The 22,454-nt window shown below is 41.3% G+C and overlaps 1 pseudogene; it reads right to left on the bottom strand.

Annotated features, from left to right (window-relative positions):
* LOC112769957 (protein SIEVE ELEMENT OCCLUSION B-like) overlaps positions 1 to 22,454 on the bottom strand; it is a 59,486-nt pseudogene that overhangs the window by 29,654 nt on the left and 7,378 nt on the right.

A 22,454-nucleotide genomic window follows, 5' to 3' on the forward strand; every position in this document is an offset into this window, starting at 1 on the left:
TCATGAGCTCTGATGAGTATTCCTCTTCTGAAGAGAATGAGGATGTCACTGAAGAGCAAACTGCCAAGTTTCTTGGTGCAATCATGAAGCTGAATGCCAAATTGTTTGGCATTGATGCTTGGGAAGTTGAACCTCCCTTGTTCATCAATGAACTAAGTGATCTGGATCAACTGACATTGCCTCAGAAGAGACAGGATCCTGGAAAGTTCATAATACCCTGTACCATAGGCACCATGATCTTTAAGGCTCTGGGTGACCTTGGTTCAGGAATAAACCTCATGCCCCTCTCTGTAATAGAGAAACTGGGAATCTATGGGGTGCAAGCTGCTAAAATCTCACTAGAGATGGCAGACAGCTCAAGAAGACAGGCTTATGGACACGTAGAAGATGTATTGGTAAAAGTTGAGGGCCTTTACATCCCTGCTGATTTCATAGTCCTGGATACTGGAAAGGAAGAGGATGAATCCATCATCCTAGGAAGACCTTTCCTGGCCACAGCAAGAGCTGTGATTGATGTTGACAGAGGTGAAATAGTCCTTCAATGGAATGAGAACTCCCTTGTATTCAAAACTCAAGGATCTCCCTCTGCAACTATGGAGAGGAAGCTTGAAAAGCTTCTCTCAAAGCAGAGTCAACCAGAGCCCCCACAGTCAAACTCTAAGTTTGGTGTTGGGAGGCCACAATCAAACTCTAAGTTTGGTGTTGAACTCCCATATCCAAACTCTAAGTTTGGTGTTGGAGAGTTTCAACAAAGCTCTGCACATCTGTGAGGCTCCATGAGAGCCCACTGTCAAGCTATTGACATTAAAGAAGCGCTTGTTGGGAGGCAACCCAATGTTTATCTAATTCTTATTTTTATTGTCTTTCATGTTTTCTTAGGTTCATGATCATGTGGAGTCACAAAATAAACAAAAAAATCAAAAACGGAATCAAAAACAGCAGAAGAGAAAATCACACCCTGGAGGAGCATCTGTCTGGCGTTCAAACGCCAGAACAGAGCATAGTTCTGGCGCTGAACGCCCAGAATGGGAGCATCCTGGTGCTGAACGCCCAGAATAAGCATGGTTCTGGCGTTCAACGCCAGAAATGGCAGCAAAGGGGCGTTGAACGCCCAAAATGGGCACCAACCTGGCGCTGAACGCCCAGAGTTGTGTGCAAGGGCATTTTGCATGCCTAAATTGGTGCAGGGATGTAAATGCCTTGACACCTCAGGATCTGTGGAAACCACAGGATCATCTCAGGATCTGTGGACCTCACAGGATCCCCTACCTCCACTCACTCTCTTCTCTCTTCTCAATCATCCTCTATTCCCAATAAACACTCACCCCTTCTACTTTCCATTTACCACTCATATCCATACACCCACTACCTTCAAAATTCAACATCTCTCTCCCACCCACTCCCACCCATATGGCCGAATACACATTCCCATCCATCTCCTCCATATCTTCTTCTTATTCTTCTATTCTTTCTTCTTTTGCTCGAGGGCGAGCAACATTCTAAGTTTGGTGTGGTAAAAGCATAGCTTTTTTGTTTTTTCCATAACCATTAATGGCACCTAAGGCCAGAGAAACCTCTAGAAAAAGGAAAGAGAAGACAAAAGCTTCCATCAAAGGGTCTATAGCTCAGTGGTAGAACATTTGACTGCAAATCAAGAGATCCCTGAGATACCTCAGGGGATACATTTTCTTCCACAAAATTATTGGAAGCAACTAAGGGTGGAACATCAAGAGCACTCCATCATGCTGCATGAAATAAGAGAAGATCAAAAGGCAATGAGGGAGGAGCAACAAAGACAAGGAAGAGACATAGAAGAGCTCAAGGACATCACTAAGGTGGACTCATTCCTTGCTCTTACTCTCTCTGTTTTTCGTTTTCTATGTTATGTGCCTATCTATGTTTGTGTCTTCACTACATGATCATTAGTAGTTAGTAACTCTGTCTTAAATATATGAATGTCCTATGAATCCATCACCTCTCTTAAAAGAAAAATGTTTTAATTCAAAAGAACAAGAAGTACATGAGTTTCGAATTTATCCTTGAACTTAGTTTAATTATATTGATGTGGTGACAATGCTTCTTGTTTTCTGAATGTATGCTTGAACAGTGCATATGTCTTTTGAAGTTGTTGTTTAAGAATGTTAAATATGTTGGCTCTTGAAAGAATGATGACTAGGAGACATGTTATTTGATAATCTGAAAAATCATAAAAATGATTCTTGAAGCAAGAAAAAGCAGCAAAGAACAAAGCTTGCAGAAAAAAAAAGGGGGCGGAAAAAAAAATAATAGAAAAAAAATATATAGAAAGAAAAAGAAAAAGCAAGCAGAAAAAGCCAATAACCCTTAAAACCAAAAGGCAAGGGCAAATAAAAAGGATCCCAAGGCTTTGAGCATCAGTGGATAGGAGGGCCTAAAGGAATAAAATCCTGGTCTAAGCGGCTAAACCAAGCTGTCCCTAACCATGTGCTTGTGGCGTGTAGGTGTCAAGTGAAAACTTGAGACTGAGCGGTTAAAGTCAAGGTCCAAAGCAAAATAAGAGTGTGCTTAAGAACCCTGGACACCTCTAATTGGGGACTTTAGCAAAGCTGAGTCACAATCTGAAAAGGTTCACCCAATTATGTGTCTGTGGCATTTATGTATCCGGTGGTAATACTGGAAAACAAAGTGCTTAGGGCCACGGCCAAGACTCATAAAGAAGCTGTGTTCAAGAATCATCATACTGAACTAGGAGAATCAATAACACTATCTGAACTCTGAGTTCCTATAGATGCCAATCATTCTGAACCTCAATGGATAAAGTGAGATGCCAAAACTATTCAAGAGGCAAAAAGCTATAAGTCCCGCTCATTTGATTGGAGCTATGTTTCATTGATAGTTTGGAATTTATAGTATATTCTCTTCTTTTTATCCTATTTGATTTTCAGTTGCTTGGGGACAAGCAATAATTTAAGTTTGGTGTTGTGATGAGCGGATAATTTATACGCTTTTTGACATTGTTTTTAGTATGTTTTTAGTAGGATCTAGTTACTTTTAGGGATGTTTTTAATAGATTTTGTGTTAAATTCACATTTCTGGACTTTACTATGAGTTTGTGCGTTTTTCTGTGATTTCAGGTATTTTCTGGCTGAAATTGAGGGACTTGAGCAGAAATCAGATTCAGAGGTTGAAAAAGGACTACTGATGCTGTTGGATTCTGACCTCCCTGCACTCAAAGTGGATTTTCTGGAGCTACAGAACTCGAAATGGCGCGCTTCCAATTGCGTTGGAAAGTAGACATCCAGGGCTTTCCAGCAATATATAATAGTCCATACTTTGGCCAAGAATTGACGACGTAAACTGGCGTTCAACGCCAGCTTTCTACCCAAATCTGGCGTCCAGCGCCAGAAAAGGATCCAAAACCAGAGTTGAACGCCCAAACTGGCACAAAAACTGGCGTTCAACTCCACAATTGGCCTCTGCACGTGCAACACTTAAGCTCAGCCCAAACACACACCAAGTGGGCCCCGGAAGTGGATTTATACATCAAATACTTACTCATGTAAACCCTAGTAGCTAGTTTATTATAAATAGGACCTCTTACTATTGTATTAGGCATCCTGGATTGTATTTTGATCCTGTGATCACGTTTTGGGGGCTGGCCATCTCGGCCATGCCTGAACCTTCACTTATGTATTCTCATACGGTAGAGTTTCTACACTCCATAGATTAAGGTGTGGAGCTCTGCTGTTCCTCAAAGATTAATGCAAAGTACTACTGTTTTCTATTCAATTCTTCTTATTTCTCTTCTAAGATATCCATTCGCACCCAAGAACGTGATGAAGGTGATGATTATGTGTGACGCTCATCACCATCTCCCCTATGAACGCGTGCCTGACAAACACTTCTGTTCTACATGAATTGCGCTAGAATGAGTATCTCTTAGATCTCCTAACCAGAATCTTCGTGGCGTAAGCTAGAATGATGGCGGCATTCAAGAGAATCCGGAAAGTCTAAACCTTGTCTGTGGTATTCCGAGTAGGATTCAATGATTGAATGACTGTGACGAGCTTCAAACTCGCGAGTGCTGGGTGTTAGTGACAGACGCAAAAGGAGGGTGAATCCTATTCCAGCATGATCGAGAACCGACAGATGAATAGCCGTGCCGTGACAGGGTGCGTGAGCATATTATTCACTGAGAGGAGGGGATGTAGCCACTGACAACGGTGATGCCCTTGCATACAGCCAGCCATGGAAAGGAGTAAGACAGATTGGATGAAGATAGCAGGAAAGCAGAGGTTCAGAGGAACGAAAAGCATCTCCATTCGCTTATCTGAAATTCCTACCAATGATTTACATAAGTATCTCTATCCCTATTTTATTATACAATATTCGAAAACACCATTATCACTTTATATCTGCCTGACTGAGATTTACAAGGTGACCATAGCTTGCTTCATACCAACAATCTCCGTGGGATTCGACCCTTACTCACGTAAGGTATTACTTGGACGACCCAGTGCACTTGCTGGTTAGTTGTATCGAAGTTGTGACAATCATGTATTGAGATCAGAGCACCAAGCTTTGGAGCCATTACCAGGATTTGTTCGAGCCTGGAGATCACAATTTCGTGCACCAAGGAACACTTCAAATTCCTTGGCGTTCTTTCTTTGCTCGCCATGATACAATTTGAGACGGTGCCCGTTTACCTTGAAGATGTCCGGGCTTGATGGGTGGCGCAAGTGATAGACTCCATAAGGTTCTACTTTCTCCACTTGGTAGGGTCCATCCCACCTTGATCTAAGCTTTCCGGGTAGTAATCTCAACCTTGAATTGTAGAGAAGGACTAGGTCACCGGGTTGGAATTCTCTTCTCCTAATGTTCTTGTCATGGATGGCTTTCAACTTTTCCTTATAGAGTCGAGAGTTGTCATAAGCTTCCAATCTCATACATTCTAATTCCGCCAATTGAAGCTTTCTCTCTACTCCGGCCCCACCCAAGCTCATATTACACTTCTTTACGGCCCAATAAGCTTTATGTTCGATCTCTACCGGTAGGTGACATGCTTTGCCATATACAAGCCGGAAGGGGCTCATGCCAATGGGTGTCTTGTAAGCCGTTCGATAGGCCCATAGTGCATCGGGGAGTTTGATGCTCCAATCTTTCCTATTCGGCTTTACAATCCTTTCCAACACATGCTTGATTTCCCGGTTAGAGACTTCGGCTTGGCCGTTTGTCTGAGGGTGGTAAGCCGTGGCGACTTTGTGGATGATGCCATATTTTCTCATGAGGCCATCTATTCTTTTGTTGCAAAAGTGGGATCCTTGGTCACTTATGATTGCTCTTGGGGCGCCAAAGCGACAAATGATGTTGTTCCTCACAAAAGAATACACAACATTAGCGTCATCCGTTCGGGTGGGGATTGCCTCAACCCATTTTGACACATAATCGATGGCTAACAAGATGTAGAGAAAGCCATTGGAACTTGGAAATGGTCCCATGAAGTCGATTCCCCATACGTCAAAGATTTCGCAAAAAAGCATATTTTGTTGGGGAATTTCGTCCTTCTTGGAAATATCTCCAAACCTAATACATTGGGGACAAGATTTGCAATAGAGAGAAGCATCTTTGAGAAGAGTTGGCCACCAAAATCCGCAATCAAGGATTTTTCTTGCCGTTCTTTGGGGTCCGTAGTGACCACCTCCTTCGGAAGCATGGCAAGCGTCCAAGATTGCTTGGAATTCGGTTTGAGGTATGCACCGGCGCACTATTTGGTCCGCTCCACACCTCCACAAATAGGGATCATCCCAAATATAGTATTTGGATTCGCTTTTCAGCTTATCCTTTTGGTGTTTGTTGAGATTGGGAGGGAAAGTGCGTGAAACCAAATAGTTTGCTATTAGGGCATACCAAGGAACCACTTCCGAGATTGCATGCAAGGCATCTAAAGGAAAGGAATCATTGATAGGAGTGGTGTCGCCGTTTGTGTGTTCGAGGCGACTTAAATGGTCCGCCACTAGGTTTTGGGAACCGCTCCTATCTTTGATTTCCAAGTCAAATTCTTGTAATAAGAGCACCCAACGAATTAATCTCGGTTTTGATTCCTTTTTTGCCAACAAGTATTTTAGTGCCGCGTGATCCGAGTACACTACTACCTTGGAACCAAGAAGATAGGCTCGGAACTTGTCCAAAGCAAAAACAATAGCTAGGAGTTCCTTTTCGGTAGTAGTGTAGTTGGATTGGGCTCCGTCTAATGTTTTGGAAGCATAAGCTATGACATAGGGAGTCTTACCCTCGCGTTGTGCTAACGCGGCTCCTATCGCATAATTCGAAGCATCACACATGATTTCAAAGGGTTGAGTCCAATTGGGTCCTCGTACAATAGGGGCTTGTGTCAATGCTACCTTGAGTTTGTCATATGCTTCCATACATTCCTTGCTCATCTCAAATTCGGTGTCTTTTTGTAGTAATCGAGAAAGAGGTAGGGCCACCTTGCTAAAGTCCTTGATGAATCTCCAGTAGAATCCTGCATGTCCAAGAAAAGAACGGACTTCCCTCTCGGAGGAGGGGTAAGGTAAACTAGATATGACATTTATTTTTGCCGGATCTACGGAGATGCCTTCCTTTGATACTATGTGTCCCAAAACAATGCCTTGTTTGACCATGAAATGACATTTTTCAAAATTTAGAACAAGGTTTGTTTTGGTGCATCTTTCTAAGACTTTTTCAAGGTTACCTAAGCAATGCTCAAATGACTCACCATACACGCTAAAATCATCCATGAAAACTTCCATCGATTGCTCTAGAAAGTCCGCAAATAGGCTCATCATGCATCTTTGAAACGTTGCCGGTGCATTGCATAGGCCAAATGGCATACGCTTGTAAGCATACGTTCCAAAGGGGCAAGTAAATGTGGTTTTTTCTTGGTCTTCTAGAGCAATATGAATTTGGAAGTATCCGGAGTAGCCATCAAGAAAACAATAGTATGATTTACCGGCTAACCGATCAAGCATTTGATCGATAAATGGTAGTGGAAAGTGGTCTTTTCTTGTGGCCGCATTCAATCTTCGGTAGTCTATGCATACTCTCCAAGAATTCTGCACTCTTGTTGCTATAAGTTCACCACTTTCGTTTTTGATTGTTGTCACTCCGGACTTCTTTGGCACTACTTGGACCGGGCTTACCCATTCACTATCCGAGATAGGATAGATGATGTCTGCCTCAAGTAGCTTAGTGACTTCTTTCTTTACCACCTCAAGAATAGTTGGGTTGAGTCTCCTTTGAGGTTGTCGGACCGGTCTTGCTCCTTCTTCAAGAAATATGCGGTGCTCGCATACTTGGGGGCTTATTCCCACTAGATCCGCCAAACTCCACCCAATTGCCCTTTTGTTTTTCCTCAATACTTTCAGCAATTTTTCTTCTTGTTGAGGAGTTAACTCTTGTGCAATTATCACGGGTAGCTTTTGGGCTTCATCAAGGTATGAATACCTTAAGTGAGGTGGTAGTGGCTTCAATTCCATCTTCTTGTCATTCCTTGAAGTTTGAGTTTCCGGATGGCTTGTATGATGTGTGGTATTTAGTTCGCTTGACTCTTCATTTGCCTCTTTGACCATGTATTTCTCATCTAATCTTGCAAGATGCACTTCGGCTACTATGTTATCGATTGGGTCACACCGAAATAGAGAATGATTCTCCGGTGGATGCTTCATTGCTTCCTCTAGGCTAAAGCTTACAATTCTTCCATCAATTTCAAATGAGTAGTTCCCCGAGTAAGCATCAAGTTTAAATCTAGAAGTTCTCAAGAAGGGCCTTCCAAGTAGGATAGAGGATGCTCTCTCGGTTTCGCTTGACGGCATTTCAAGGACATAGAAGTCAATCGGAAATACCAACCCCTTTATATTCACCAATACATCTTCCGCAACACCCGCTACGGTTATTATGCTTTTATCCGCTAGGACAAATCTTGCCGTCGACCTTTTTAGTGGGGGCAAGTTCAATATCCGATAAACGGAGAGCGGCATGATGCTAACACATGCTCCGAGGTCACACATGCAATCTCTAAATTGAACTCCATTGACGGTGCAAGTGACCATACAAGGGCCCGGGTCATCACACTTCTCCGGTAATGTTCCCATCAAAGCGGAAATAGAACTCCCCAATGGGATGGTTTCCAATTCAAGAATTCTATCCTTGTTTATGCATAAATCTTTGAGGAATTTAGCATATCTAGGAATTTGATGGATGGCATCAAAGAGGGGAATGGTTACCTTAACTTTCTTAAACATTTCTACCATTTTGGGGTCGAGTTCTATGCGCTTTTTAGCTTTCTTTGCAAGTGTTGGAAATGGAAGTGGTTGAGCAATTCCTTCTTCCAAGGTTCTTTTGGTCTTGGGTGTCTCCCTTGTTGGTTGGGCTTCATCCTCAATTATGGCTTGTGGTGTCTCCTCTTCCACTACCTCCTCTTCCACTACCTCCTCTCCCACTACCTTTTCTATATCTATTCTCTCTTCCTCTTGGGCGGTTGTGATAGGACTTGGGTCCTTTGCTTCCTTTTCTTTTAGTTGTGTACCGGATCTAAGGGTAATGACATTGATGCCCCCTTTTGGATTTGGTTGAGGTTGAGAGGGAATGACACTTTGGATTGGGGGTTGAGGAGTAGAGGTCGATGGTGTGTCCATACGTGCAAGAAGAGCTTGTAGTGTAGAGGTGAGGCCGGTGAGGCCGGAAGCAAGTGTGTTTTGTAATTCCTTTTGGCCTTGGATGATGGTCCAGAGTGTTTCATCTTGGTTGGAGGGGGTGGTTGCATATGTGAGTTGAGGAGTTTGTGATTGGTTGGGTGGTGGTCTTTGATGTGGTGGTTGGTATGTTTGGTAGTTTCTTTGTGAGTTTTGTTGGTTGTATGGTTGATTTTGGAAGTTGTATGGTCGGTTTTGTGAGAAATTTTGCGAGTTGTTGTTCCATCTTTGACCTCCTCCATTGTTGTTGTTATCCCTATTCCCTTGTTGATGATTGTCTTTCCAATTTTGATTATTGTGTCCACTACCTTGGTTGTAGCCTCCTCCTTGATAAGGGTGTCCTTGGTTAGGATTACCTCCTTGGTAGTACCCTTGATTGGGGCGGTCATAGAAATTATGGGTGGCCGCCAAAGTGTTGTCTTCTTGAAGGTTTGGGCACTCATCCGTGTAGTGAGAGTAGCAAGAGCAAATGCCACATACTCTTTGAGGGACCAATTGTTGTTGGTTGTGTTGTTGAGATGGTGGAGGTTGTTGTTGATATGTTTGAGGTTGTTGTGGTTGTTGTTGATTCAATTGGAGTTGCCTCAAAACGGATGTCATCTCATTCAAGGATTGAGTTAGAGCAGTGGCTTCACTACTAGTTGATACCTCGTTCACGGTCCTTGGACGGTTGACTCTTCGCCTCATATGTTGATTGGATTCGGCTAAGTCAATAATGAGTTGCCATGCCTCCTCCGCAGTTTTATATTTGGACAAGGAACCATTGCTAGAAGTGTCCAAGAGGGTTCTATCTTGCTCTCGCATCCCTTGACATATGTATCCGAGCAATACTTGAGTGTCGAGCATGTGATTAGGGCACGCATCTAGTAGTTTGCGAAACCGTTCCCAATACTCATATAGTGGTTCCGTCTCACCTTGCACAATACAAGACATTTCTTTCCTTAGCCTATCCATCTTTTCCGGGGGTAAGAATTTATCTAAGAATCCCCTTCTAAGTAGGTCCCAATCGGAGGTAACTTCGCTAGAGAGAGTGTAGAACCATTCTTTAGCCTTGTCCTCAAGAGAGAAAGGGAAAGCAAACAACCATATAGCAACTTCATCGGAACCTTCCCGTCTAGTAGTTGAGCATATGCGATGAAAGTCTTTGAGATGTCGAATAGGGTCTTGTGCGGGAAGCCCGTGAAACTTGGGTAGGAGGTTGATCAAAGCGGTCTTCAATTCAAAATTCGCATTCAAATTGGGGTGAGTTACATGAAGGGGTTGAAGGACATAATCCGGTGCACCCGCTTCCTTGATGGTAACTCTCCTTGGAGCATCCATAGTATTAGTACCTAAAACAAAAGAAGAATTGTTAGTGAGGTTGATGGGAGTATGATTAATGCCTTCTTTGAGTGACGGTTCAATGTTCACTTGTAGTAAGGTGGTTGAGGTGGTGAAAACCTCTTCACCCTTTCCAAATCTTAGCCGCCTCCGAGCTTGCCTAATGTGAAACAAAGTTCGTTCTATTTCCGGATCAAAAGGGGCTAAGCTCGGATTCGGTTGTGAACGCGTCATGCAATGAAGGGGAAATGGAATTCATTGTAACGATGAGAAGTTAATCAATTGAGCAATTTACAATGAAGTGCAACTATGTACATATATACACACTTAATCCAAAACAATAACATGGCACACTAAGCAAGTTCCCCGGCAACGGCGCCATTTTGACAAATAGATTTTTTGCCGGTATAGAAATTATCAATTGATCAGTCGTAGTATAGTCTAAACCGACACAAATCCTTCATCAAACAAATCTACAATCTATATCCGAGAGTACTAGTCTCCCGAGTCGTTCTCCCTTGGAATTGCCAAAGTGTGCATCTTATTGATTTAGTAAACTTTGTTGGAATTCTTTGAAGGTTTTAGCAAAGCAATGAGAAACAAACAATCAATTATCAAAAGACTTGGCTTAGGGTTGGCGTTGGAAATCCTATCCTTATAGTCCATTCAATGTTGACAACAATTAGGCCTTGCTCCATTTAGTTATCCCCTAGGTATAGAGGAAGGTCAAATGAAAGTAATTAACTTGAGTCACAAGTCCTAGCTTCACCTTATGGGAATCTAGCTTTAGTGCACTCCAAGCCAACTAGCAATCCCTAATTCCAAATCAACTATTGATACACTATTCAACTTCTTCCAAAGACCAAACCCTATGCCAAGTGTGAGAATTCTACTCCATAGCTAGTGTTGTCATTTTATCAAACATGTGATGAGCAAGAAGGAAAGGCATAGTAAAATGAGAAGAAAAGTCAAATTGAAAGTATTGCAACACAAAGATCTAACAACAAGTCTCAAAGAGTAGCAATGAAAATCCAAAATAGAGATGAAATCCAAAATTACAAAGTTAAATTCTAGATCTATGAGAATTGATCAATTGTATCTACTACTTGAAATTGAAGAAGAAAATCTATGACATGAACAAAGTGGAATGAGAATTGTAGTGGATCTCACCAAAAAGTCATTGAAAATTCAGAAATTAGAAGAGGATGAACCCTAGTGAAGCTTGGAATCTCCCTCTTCTTCTCCCAAAAAATGTAACTAACTCTCTCCTCTCTCCAAAAAAAAGGGAAAATATCTAGATCTAGAAGAAATGAACTAAAAGTGTCCTTAACCCTTGTTCCTTTGGTCTTCTTAAGCTTTTCCCGCCAAGGTGCTTCTCTAAGAGTGGAATCCTTAACTGCCTCCACGCCTAAGTCACGTGACTTCTTAAAAAATCATATTCGCAAATCGGCGCGCACGCGCCGTTGAGACGTCTTGCAATGTGCGCGGAGGCGTGATGTACGCGTGCGCGCCCATGAAGATCCTGGCTTAGCCGCTTCTCAAGCCGGCTCTTGGCTTCGGCTCCACGTAGCCGTATCCGCGTGGGCGCGCCAGGTGCGCGCACGCGCCTATGCGGAAATTCCCAAGGCTTAATCCTCATGCTTCCTTTCTTCGTACCCATCTTCCTTCTCTCTTTCGGTCCATTCCTATTCTATATCCTGAAACCACTTAACACAAGTCACGGCATCGAATGACATCAAGAGAAGATTAGAGATGTATCTATTTTAGTGCAAAACAGGCATGTTTTCATTCATGAGGCAAAACTAGGGAAGGAATGCAAAATCTTGTATTTTCATATGGAAAGTGTGTGGAATCATTGATAAAACCCCTGAAATCATCACAAGATAAATCCTCAAATTGGGGTTTGTCAATACGCTTATCTGAAATTCTCACCAATGATTTACATAAGTATTTCTATCCTTATTTTAGTATTAATTTCGAAAAATCCATAACTATTTTATATCCGCCTGACTGAGATTTACAAGGTGACCATAGCTTGCTTCATACCAACAATCTCCGTGGGATCGACCCTTACTCACGTAAGGTTTATTACTTGGACGACCCAGTGCACTTGCTGGTTAGTTATGCGAAGTTGTGAAGATATGTTTAGACCATGGTTCTGTGCATCCGTTTTTGGTGCCATCGCCAGGGAATCAATTTCGAACAATAATTCACAACCTGAGTAACAATTTTGCATACCAACAACCAAATTGCAGTGGATCCTTAGGACCAAGAGAAAACAGCATTCACATGTCCTTCTGGAGTATTTGCCTACAGAAGGATGCCTTTTGGTCTGTGCAATGCACCTGCAACCTTTCAGAGATGCATCTCTCTATTTTCTCTGATGTGGTGGAAAAATTTCTGGAAGTCTTCATGGATGACTTTTCAGTATTTGGAGACTTATTCAGCTCCTGTCTTGACCATTTAACACTTGTTTTGAAAAGATGCCAAGAGACCAACCTAGTTTTAAACTGGGAAAAATGTCACTTCATGGTGACTGAAGGAATTGTCCTTGGGCATAAAATTTCAAACAAGGGAATAGAGGTGGATCAAGCTAAAGTGGAAGTAATTAAAAAATTACCACCACCTGCCAATGTAAAGGCAATCAGAAGCTTTCTGGGACATGCAGGATTCTATAGGAGGTTTATAAAGGATTTTTCAAAAATTGCAAAACCTCTGAGCAATCTGCTAGCTGCTGACACGCCATTTGTATTTGACACAGAGTGTCTGCAAGCGTTTGAAACCCTGAAAGCTAAGCTGATCACAGCACCAGTCATCTCTGCACCAGACTGGACATTACCATTCGAACTAATGTGTGATGCCAGTGACCATGCCATTGGTGCAGTGTTGGGACAGAGGCATAACAAGCTTCTGCACGTCACTTACTATACTAGCTGTGTTTTAAATGATGCACAAAATAATTACACAACCACAGAAAAAGAGTTACTTGCAGTGGTTTATGCCATTGACAAGTTTAGATCCTATTTAGTAGGTTCAAAAGTGATTGTGTATACTGACCATGCTGCTCTTAAATACCTACTCACAAAGCAAGATTCAAAACCTAGGCTCATAAGATGGGTGTTGCTTCTGCAAGAGTTTGATATAGAAATAAGAGACAGAAAAGGGACAGAGAACCAGGTAGCTGATCACCTATCCCGGATAGAACCAGTAGTAGGGGCGTCCCACCCTCCTACTGAGATCTCTGAAACCTTTCCAGATGAGCAACTCTTTGCCATTCAGGAAGCACCATGGTTTGCAGACAGGAAAGGGAAGAAGCATGAAAGGTTTCTCTCAATATAGAGTCAAATAAAACCCCCACATTTAAACCCTAAGTATGGTGTTGGGAGGCCACAACCAAACTCTAAGTTTGGTATTAAGAGGCCATCATCATGCTCTGAGTATCTGTGAGGCTCCATGAGAGTCCACTATCAAGCTACTGACATTAAAGAAGCGCTTGTTGGGAGGCAACCCAATTTTACTTATCTATGTTAAATTTTTATTTTCCATTGTTATTTTATGTTTTCTATAGGTTGATGATCATGTGAAGTCAAAAAACAACTGAAAGAACAAAAACAGAATGAAAAACAGTATTAAAAACAGCACACCCTGGAGGAGAAGCTTACTGGCGTTTAATCGCTAGTAAGGGCAGCAGAATGGGCATTAAACGCCCAGTCTGGCACCATTCTGGGCGTTTAACGCCAGAAAAGGGCAAGACGCTGGTGTTAAATGCCAGAAATGGGCAGCAACCTGGCGTTTAACGCCAGGATTGGCAGTAGAGGGCGTTTTGCACGCCTAATTGGTGCAGGGATGAGAAATCCTTGACACCTCAGGATCTGTGGACCCCACAGGATCTCCACCAACCTCAACTCACTCTCTTTCACTTCTTCACACCTTTTCATAATACTCTTCCCAAAATAACCTCTACCAATCACCTCCATTACTCCTCCAAGACCATCATACAAACCACCTGCACCCACCCACTCAAATTCAAACCATCACTCCTTCCTTTTCCACATCATAACCACCTAAAACCCCCCTTGACCGAACAATTCACACACCTCTATCTCCCCCATCTCTTCTTCTTTTCCTCCTTTCTTTATTCTTTTGCTCGAGGACGAGCAATCCTTTTAAGTTTGGTGTGGAAAAGCTCAGCTTTTTGTTTTTCCATAACCATTTATGGCACCTAAGGCCAGAGAAACCTCTAGAAAGAGAAAAGGAAAGGTAATTGCTTCCACCTTCGAGTCATGGGAGATGGAGATATTCATCTCAAAGGTCCATCAAGACCACTTCTATGAAGTTGTGGCCAAGACTCCTTATTGAAGAGAACAAGCCCATCACTAAGAAAAGGATGGAGCAAACAAGAGAGCCCACTCATGGACCTCAACAAGAGCATGAGGAAATTCCTCATCATGAAATCCCTGGGATGCCTCAAGGGATGTATTTTCCTCCACAAAATTATTGGGAGCGAATCAACACCTCCCTAGGAGAATTAAGTTCCAATATGGGACAACTAAGGGTGGAGCACCAAGAGCATTCTATCCTCCTCTATGAAATTAGAGAAGACCAAAGAGTTATGAGAGAGGAGCAACAAAGGCAAGGAAGAGACATTGAGGAGCTCAAGCACTCCATAAGATCTTCAAAAGGAAGAACTAGCCGCCATCACTAAGGTGGACCCGTTTTTTAATTTCCTTATTCTTTATTTTATGTTTTTCAAATTTTTATGCTTTATGTTTATTTATGTTTGTGTCTTATTACATGATTATTAGTGTCTAAGTGTCTATGCCTTAAAGCTATGAGAATGAATCCATCACCTTTCTTAAATAAAAAATATTTTTAATTGAAAAAGAAAAAGAAGTACATGAATTTCAAATTTTAAAACAGTTTAATTATTTTGATGTGGTGGCAATACTTTATGTTTTTCTGAATGAATGCTTGAATAGTGCATATTTTTGAAATTGTTGTTTATGAATGTTAAAATTGTTGGCTCTTGAAAGAATGAGGGAAAAGGAGAAATGTTATTGATGATCTGAAAAATCATAAAAATGATTCTTGAAGCAAGAAAAAGTAGTGAATGTAAAAAAAAAAAAGAGAAAAAAAAGAAGAAAAAGTGAGGAAAAAAAAAAGGGAGAAAAAGCAAGCAGAAAAAGTCAATAGTCCTTTAAACCAAAAGGCAAGGGTAGAATAAAAAGGATCCAAGGCTTTGAGCATCAGTGGATAGGAGGGCCCACAGGAATAAAATCCTGGCCTAAGCGGCTAAACCAAGCTGTCCCTAACCATGTGCTTGTGGCGTGAAGGTGTCAAGTAAAAACTTGAGACTGAGCGGTTAAAGTCGTGGTCCAAAGGAAAAAGAGTGTGCTTAAGAGCTCTGGACACCTCTAATTGGGGACTTTAGCAAAGCTGAGTCACAATCTGAAAAGGTTCACCCAGTTATGTGTCTGTGGCATTTATGTATCCGGTGGTAATACTGAAAAACAAAATGCTTAGGGTCACGGCCAAGACTCATAAAGTAGCTGTGTTCAAGAATCAACATACTTAACTAGGAGAATCAATAACATTATCTGGATTCTGAGTTCCTATAGAAGCCAATCATTCTGAACTTCAAAGCATAAAGTGAGATGCCAAAACTGTTCAGAGGCAAAAAGCTAAAAGCCCCGCTCATCTAATTAATACTGATCTTTATAGATGTTTTTGGAATTCATTGTATATTCTCTTCTTTTTATCCTATTTGATTTTCAGTTGCTTGGGGACAAGCAACAATTTAAGTTTGGTGTTGTGATGAGCGGATAATTTATACGCTTTTTGGCATTGTTTTTAGTATATTTTTAGTATATTTTAGTTAGTTTTTATTATATTTTTATTAGTTTTTATTTAAAATTTACTTTTCTGGACTTTACTATGAGTTTTTATGTTTTTCTATGATTTCAGGTATTTTCTGGCTGAAATTGAGGGACCTGAGCAAAAATCTAATTCAGAGGCTGAAAAAGGACTGCAGATGCTGTTGGATTCTGACTTCTCTGCACTTGAAGTAAATTTTCTGGAGCTACAGAAGCCCAATTGGCGCGCTCTCAATTGCGTTGGAAAGTAGACATCCTGGAATTTCTAGCAATATATAATAGTCCATACTTTGCCCGAGATTTGATGGCCCAAATAGGCGTTCCAAGTCAGCTCAAGAATTCTGGCGTTTAACTCCAGAACTGGTACAAAAGCTGGAGTTAAACGCCCAAACTGGCACAAAAGCTGGCGTTTAACTCCAAGAAAAGTCTCTACACATGAAAGCTTCAATGCTCAGCCCAAGCACACACCAAGTGGGCCCCGGAAGTGGATTTTTACAGTAAACACCCTAGCTTACTCATTTTCTGTAACCCTAGGTCACCAGTTTACTATAAAAACTACTTTTAGTGATTCATCTTGTACCTCATGACACTTTACATGTTTCATATTGTATCTTCTACGGGATGAGTCTCTAAACTCCATTTTTGGGGGTGAGGAGCTCTGCTGTTCTTCATAAATTAATGCAATTACTACTTTTTTCTATTCTATCACGCTTGCTTCTATTCTAAGATATTCATTCGCACTTCAACCTGATGAATGTGATGATCCGTGACAATCATCATCATTCTCACCTATGAATGCGTGCCTAACAACCACCTCCGTTCTACATGCAATCAAGCTTGAATGTGTATCTCTTGGGTTTCTAATCTAAGATTGGAACCTTCGTGGTATAGGCTAGAATTATTGGCGGCCATTCCTGAGATCCGAAACGTCTAAAGCTTGTCTGTGGTATTCTGAGTAGGATCTAGGAAGGGATGACTGTGACGAGCTTCAAACTCGCGAGTGTTGGGCATAGTGACAGACGCAAAAGGATCAATGGATCCTATTCCGACATGATCGAGAACCGACAGATGATTAGCCGTGCGGTGACAGCACATTTGGAACATTTTCACTGAGAGGACGGGAAGTAGCCATTGACAACGGTGATGCCCAACATAAAGCTTGCCATGGAAGGAGCCTTGCGTGCATGAAGAAGAAGATAGTAGGAAAGCAGAGATTCAGAAGATAAAGCATCTCCAAAGCCTCAACCTGTTCTTCATTACTGCATAACAAGTATTTATTTCATGTTCTTTTACTTTTTACAATTAAAACTGAGAATTATTGATATCCTGATTAAGAGTTACAAGATAACCATAGCTTACTTCAAGCCGACAATCTCTGTGAGATCGACCCTTACTCACGTAAGGTATTACTTGGACGACCCAGTGCACTTGCTGGTTAGTTGTGCGGAGTTGCAAAAGTGTGATTGTAATTTCGTGCACCAGTGGCCAACAACAATGGCTAGTCTCAGAGAAGAGTTTTAGCTTCATACACTATCCCCAACCCAAGAAATTATGGGAGTAGCATCCTAACTCCCAATGTCAATGTCAATAACTTTGAACTCAAGTCTCATTTGATTACCCTGGTTCAAAACAATTGTCAATATGGAGGAAGTGCTGCTGAAGATCCAAACCACCACCTCTCTGTATTTTTGAGAATTTGTGACACTGTCAAAACCAATGGAGTCAATCTTGATATATACAAGCTTCTTTTATTCCCATTTTGACAGAGAGACAAAGCCACACATTGGTTAGAAACCTTCCCTAAAGAGAGCATTACCACCTGGGATGATTTGGTTAGCAAATTTTTAGCCAAATTCTATCCACCCCAGAGAGTTATCAAGCTAAAAACTGATGTGTAAACCTTTAGACAGCAGGAAGGAGAATCATTGTATGAAGCTTGGAAGAGGTATAAAGCTCTAATTAGAAGGTGCCCAGAAGGAATGTTCAGTGAATGGGTGGAGTTGCAGAATTTCTATGAAGGCTTATCCTTACCTTCATGGAAAGCTTTGGACTATTCATCAGGAGGATCCTTGCAAATGATGAAAACTGCTCAAGAGGCACATGATCTCATAGACATGGTGGTCAATGAGTATTTCTATTCCTCTGAAAGGCAAGCAGCCCCAAAGAAAGGAGTATTTGAGCTTGAAGAAGTTGATACCATACTAGCTCAGAACAAACTCATGCACCAGCAGCTCCAACAGCAGATTGAAACAATGTCAAAGAGGATGGATGGATTGCAACTTGCAGCAGTGAGTACAACTAACTAACCACCAGTGGTATGGGGACAACAGGAGGAAAATTATGAGGAGCAGCAGCAAGAGCAAGTGCAGTACATGCACAATCAAGTTCTGGATCAAATGACTTCCATGGAGACACTTACAACTCATCCTGGAGAAACCACCCAAATCTGAAATGGGGAGAAAACCAAAACCAACAATCTTGGCAAAGAAACTCAAACCAAAACAACTTCAGAAACACAAACCATCAAAACCATCAAAACATTAACCAAAATTCATACAGAAAACCAAAAAACAATCAACCCCAACCCAACTACTATCCACCCAACAGCTCATCCACTAACCAAAATAACTATCATTCACCCTCAACATCCATAATCAACCACAACCATCCCAAGAATCTCAGAGGATCTCCAACTTGGAGATGATGATGGAGCAGATGATCAAGCATCAAGAACTAGCCAACAAAAACCATGAAGCTTCACTGAGGAACTTGGAGAGGCAAATTGGTCAATTATCAAAGCAAACAGTGGCTGAAAGAGCACCCAATACATTACCAAGTGACACCATTTCCAATCCAAAAGAGGAATGCAAAGCCATCTAATTAAGGAGTGGAAGAACCTTGGCAAATGACAAAGAAACTACCAAGAGGCCAGCTGAGGATGACAAGGCCAACAGTAAAGAGCAAGTAACAATTGAGGAAAAGAACCAAGAGAAACTCAAGAAGAAAGAGGAATAGCCACAATCTTCAAAGAAGGATAAGCAAAGTATAGAGGAGCCTCCACAAGCTTCCAAGAAGGAGGAGAAGCCATACACCCCTTCCATTCCATATCCTCAAAAGTTCAATAGAGAGCTTAAAGACCAACAGTTCCCCAAGTTTCTAGAAGTTTTTAAGAAGCTGAAAATTAATATTCCACTTGCTGAAGCTCTAGAACAAATGCCTCTGTATGCAAAATTCCTCAAAGAGCTCATCAATAAGAAAAGGAGCTGGAATGAGAAGAAGACAGTGATTTTAACCCAAGAATATAGTGCAGTGACTCAAGAAGGCCTCCCACCAAAACTCAAAGACCCTGGGAGCTTCTACTTGCCTTGTACCATTGGTAACACAGTAATTGACAAGGCACTGTGTGATTTGGGCTCCAGTATCAACCTCATGCCTCTGTCTATGATGAGAAGGCTATCTATAGAAGAAGTGAAGCCTACACAGATGTCATTGGAGCTAGTGGATAGATCTTTGGTAATTTCCAAGGGGGTGATTGAAAATCTATTGGTCAGAGTAGGAAAATTCATATTCCCAGCAGACTTTATAATCATGGACTTAGATGAAGAGGGGAATGATTCTATTATATTGGGAAGACCTTTCCTGGCCACAACAAGGGCCATCATTGATGTGGAACAAGGAAAAATGACTCTGAGGATAAATGATGAGAAAATCACTCTAAATGTCTTCCAGAAAATACAGCACACTGTTAAAGAGAAAAGCTGCTTGAAGGTTGAAGAAGAAGATTTGCAATGGAAAGAAAAGTCCAATGAAGCACTCATCATCTCACTTGTAAAGCAAGAGATAAACAATAGAGAAGAAAAAGATGGTAAGGAATATGTGAAGGCTAAGAAGGGAAGGCAGGAAGAGATTGAAGATTTGATTATTGGGAAGGAAGTCCCTGACACAAAACCTACTACAAAGAAAGAAGGGCCATTGAAGAAAGGAAAGAAGAGTAAGAAAAAGATTCCAAAAGGGTGGAAGAACAAAAGGATACCAACTGAAGGATTCTCAAAAGGGGATAGAGTAAGATTGATATACTAGCAGTTGTAAACAGATCCACAAACTGATGACTACTACACCATTAATAGGATACTCTCACTGGAGCATGTGGAGATTGATCATCAATGCACAGGAAGAAGGCTCACAGTGAGAGGGAACAAACGGAGGCACCACAATCATCAGCCACCCTAACAAGGGACCAATGTCAAGCTAGTGACAATAAAAGAGCGCTTCATGGGAGGCAGCCCATGATTTAATATTCTTGCTTTGGTTTTAATTTCAATAATTAATGGTTTTTCTAGCATAAATTTGAGCTCTCATGAACAGATTTGATAACTGTACACATCATTTTGAAGCATATGTTTGATTCCTAAGTTTGGTGTGCCTAAAGGCACTTTAAAAGAGCTTTTCAAGCATAATGATCATAAACCCAATTTAGGATATATACTCATTTATTTTGTTTAAGTATATAGCCAAACAATAAGTTTGGTGTCTATATATGCTATGAATTTCAAGAAAATCATTTTTTACTCAAGGGTTCAAATTCATGAATAGATAAACCATACATTGCATCATTTTATGAGTTTATGGTAGCATGGTAGCAAATAAAGTGTTCCTTATAATGAATATACTAATTATGATAGATGTTCATTAGATTTCATATAAAGCACGTAGCAAAGAGCAAGTTTAGTGTTCACCAAAATTTAGTTCAATTCTTAAGGAGCATAGTTGGTTTTTCATAAATAAGGAACATATAGAAAATTTTATTTTTCTTTATTACTTTCCACTTAACAAACACCACCGTACCAAATTTAATTTTTGGCTTACCATTTCCTTGGTTTACGTGGTCAGGTATGAAGAAGGTTGAGAAAAGGACAAAATTCATGCATGCACGGTTGTCCCAAGGAGAAAAGCAAGTCACATGTGCATGCTTGGAAAGCTCAATACTGCAGAAATCAGCACCTAGGAGGCCGAGCCATACACCCAATAGAGGAACAATCCTTGTCTTCAACCATCTTCACATGCACACCGTCCATTTCATGGATCCTCAACAATAATTTGCTCAATTCTCACCCTTCATTGCCACATAACCTAACCAATACATCTCTCTAACAATACCTCCCCTTTTATAAATTGGCAGTAGCACTTCTCAAGCTCACATACCATTGCTTTCTTCATATATTCATCCCACACACGTTACATCATCCTTCTCTCACTCAAAGACATCACACAACACCTTACCTCCCATTCCTTCCATTATAACCGTGCTTTAACCAAGGCATTTCTTCTCCCTTCCTTCTTTCCTAATTCATGGCTTCATCAAATTCTAGAAGAAGGAAAGGAAAGGAACCAGCTGTAGCCAAACCACCAACCTATGATACCAAGAAATTTAAGTCTCAATTTCATGAATCAAGGTATTATAGGCTAATGGAGTCAAAGAAAGTCATTCTAGAGATGGGGTTCAGGCTGAAAGATGGAAAATATCCCATCATGAGAAGAATAACCGTAGAGAGGAGATGGGAACTTTTGTGTGAGCCTCTCATAGACATCAGTGCAGTCATGATAGGGGAGTTTTATGCAAATGCTGTGAGGTCAAGCAAGGACAACCCTCCCTATAAGAGCTATGTTAGGGGGGTTGAGGTAAATTTCAGCCCACCATCCATTATGAGAGTCTTACAGATAAGGGTGATATCATATGGAGAACCTAGCTTTGAGGAAAGACTGCAGGGTGAGAATGACCCTGATGAGATATTAAATGTGTTATGCTTTGAAGGCAAGGACTGGAAAAGGGACTCAGAGGGAGCTCCAAGCCACTTGAAGAGAATGGATCTCATACCTGAAGTCAAAGGTTGGTATGAGATAGTGAGAAGATCCATCCTCCCTACTGCAAATACATCTGAAGTCACAATAAAGAGAGCAATTCTGATATATTGCATCCTGAGGGGAGGAGAAATCAATATTCCATAGCTCATAGCAGATAGCATCCAAGAGATGGCTGAGGACACTGAAAAATCAAGTAGGCTTGGTCACCCAAGTACTATTCTGAGGCTGTGCAAAAGAGCAGGAGTACTCTTTGAAGATGAAGATACAGAGAAGGTAAAAGGAAGCAGAGGGGTCACCAAGCAAAGCATGGAAGGTGTTACTGACACTAACAATCAGCAAGAGAGAAGAGATCAAGGAAGAAGGAGAAGACCACAGGTGGAGGGGGAACAAGCTTCTGGTGCAATAGACTTGAGCCAAATGCAAAGAGCCATTGAAGAAATGTCTCAACAATACATGAGAGCACAGGAGCAACAATAGGAGCAATACTTAAGGCAATAGGAGCAGTATTTGAAGGATCGTGAGCAACAACAGCATTGGCAGCAGCAAATGATGGAGAAGCAAGAAAACTTCCAGCTCAAGATGTTGGATCAATAGAGAGAGTTTCAGGCAAGAATTCTTGAGGGGCAAAGGGAACAATCAGCAAACTTTTAAGAATAATTTAATAGATTGTCCCTACGACAAGCTAACT

The sequence above is a fragment of the Arachis hypogaea genome, chromosome 18 (assembly GCF_003086295.3).
Source record: "Arachis hypogaea cultivar Tifrunner chromosome 18, arahy.Tifrunner.gnm2.J5K5, whole genome shotgun sequence".
In the NCBI taxonomy this organism is placed as follows: domain Eukaryota; kingdom Viridiplantae; phylum Streptophyta; class Magnoliopsida; order Fabales; family Fabaceae; genus Arachis; species Arachis hypogaea.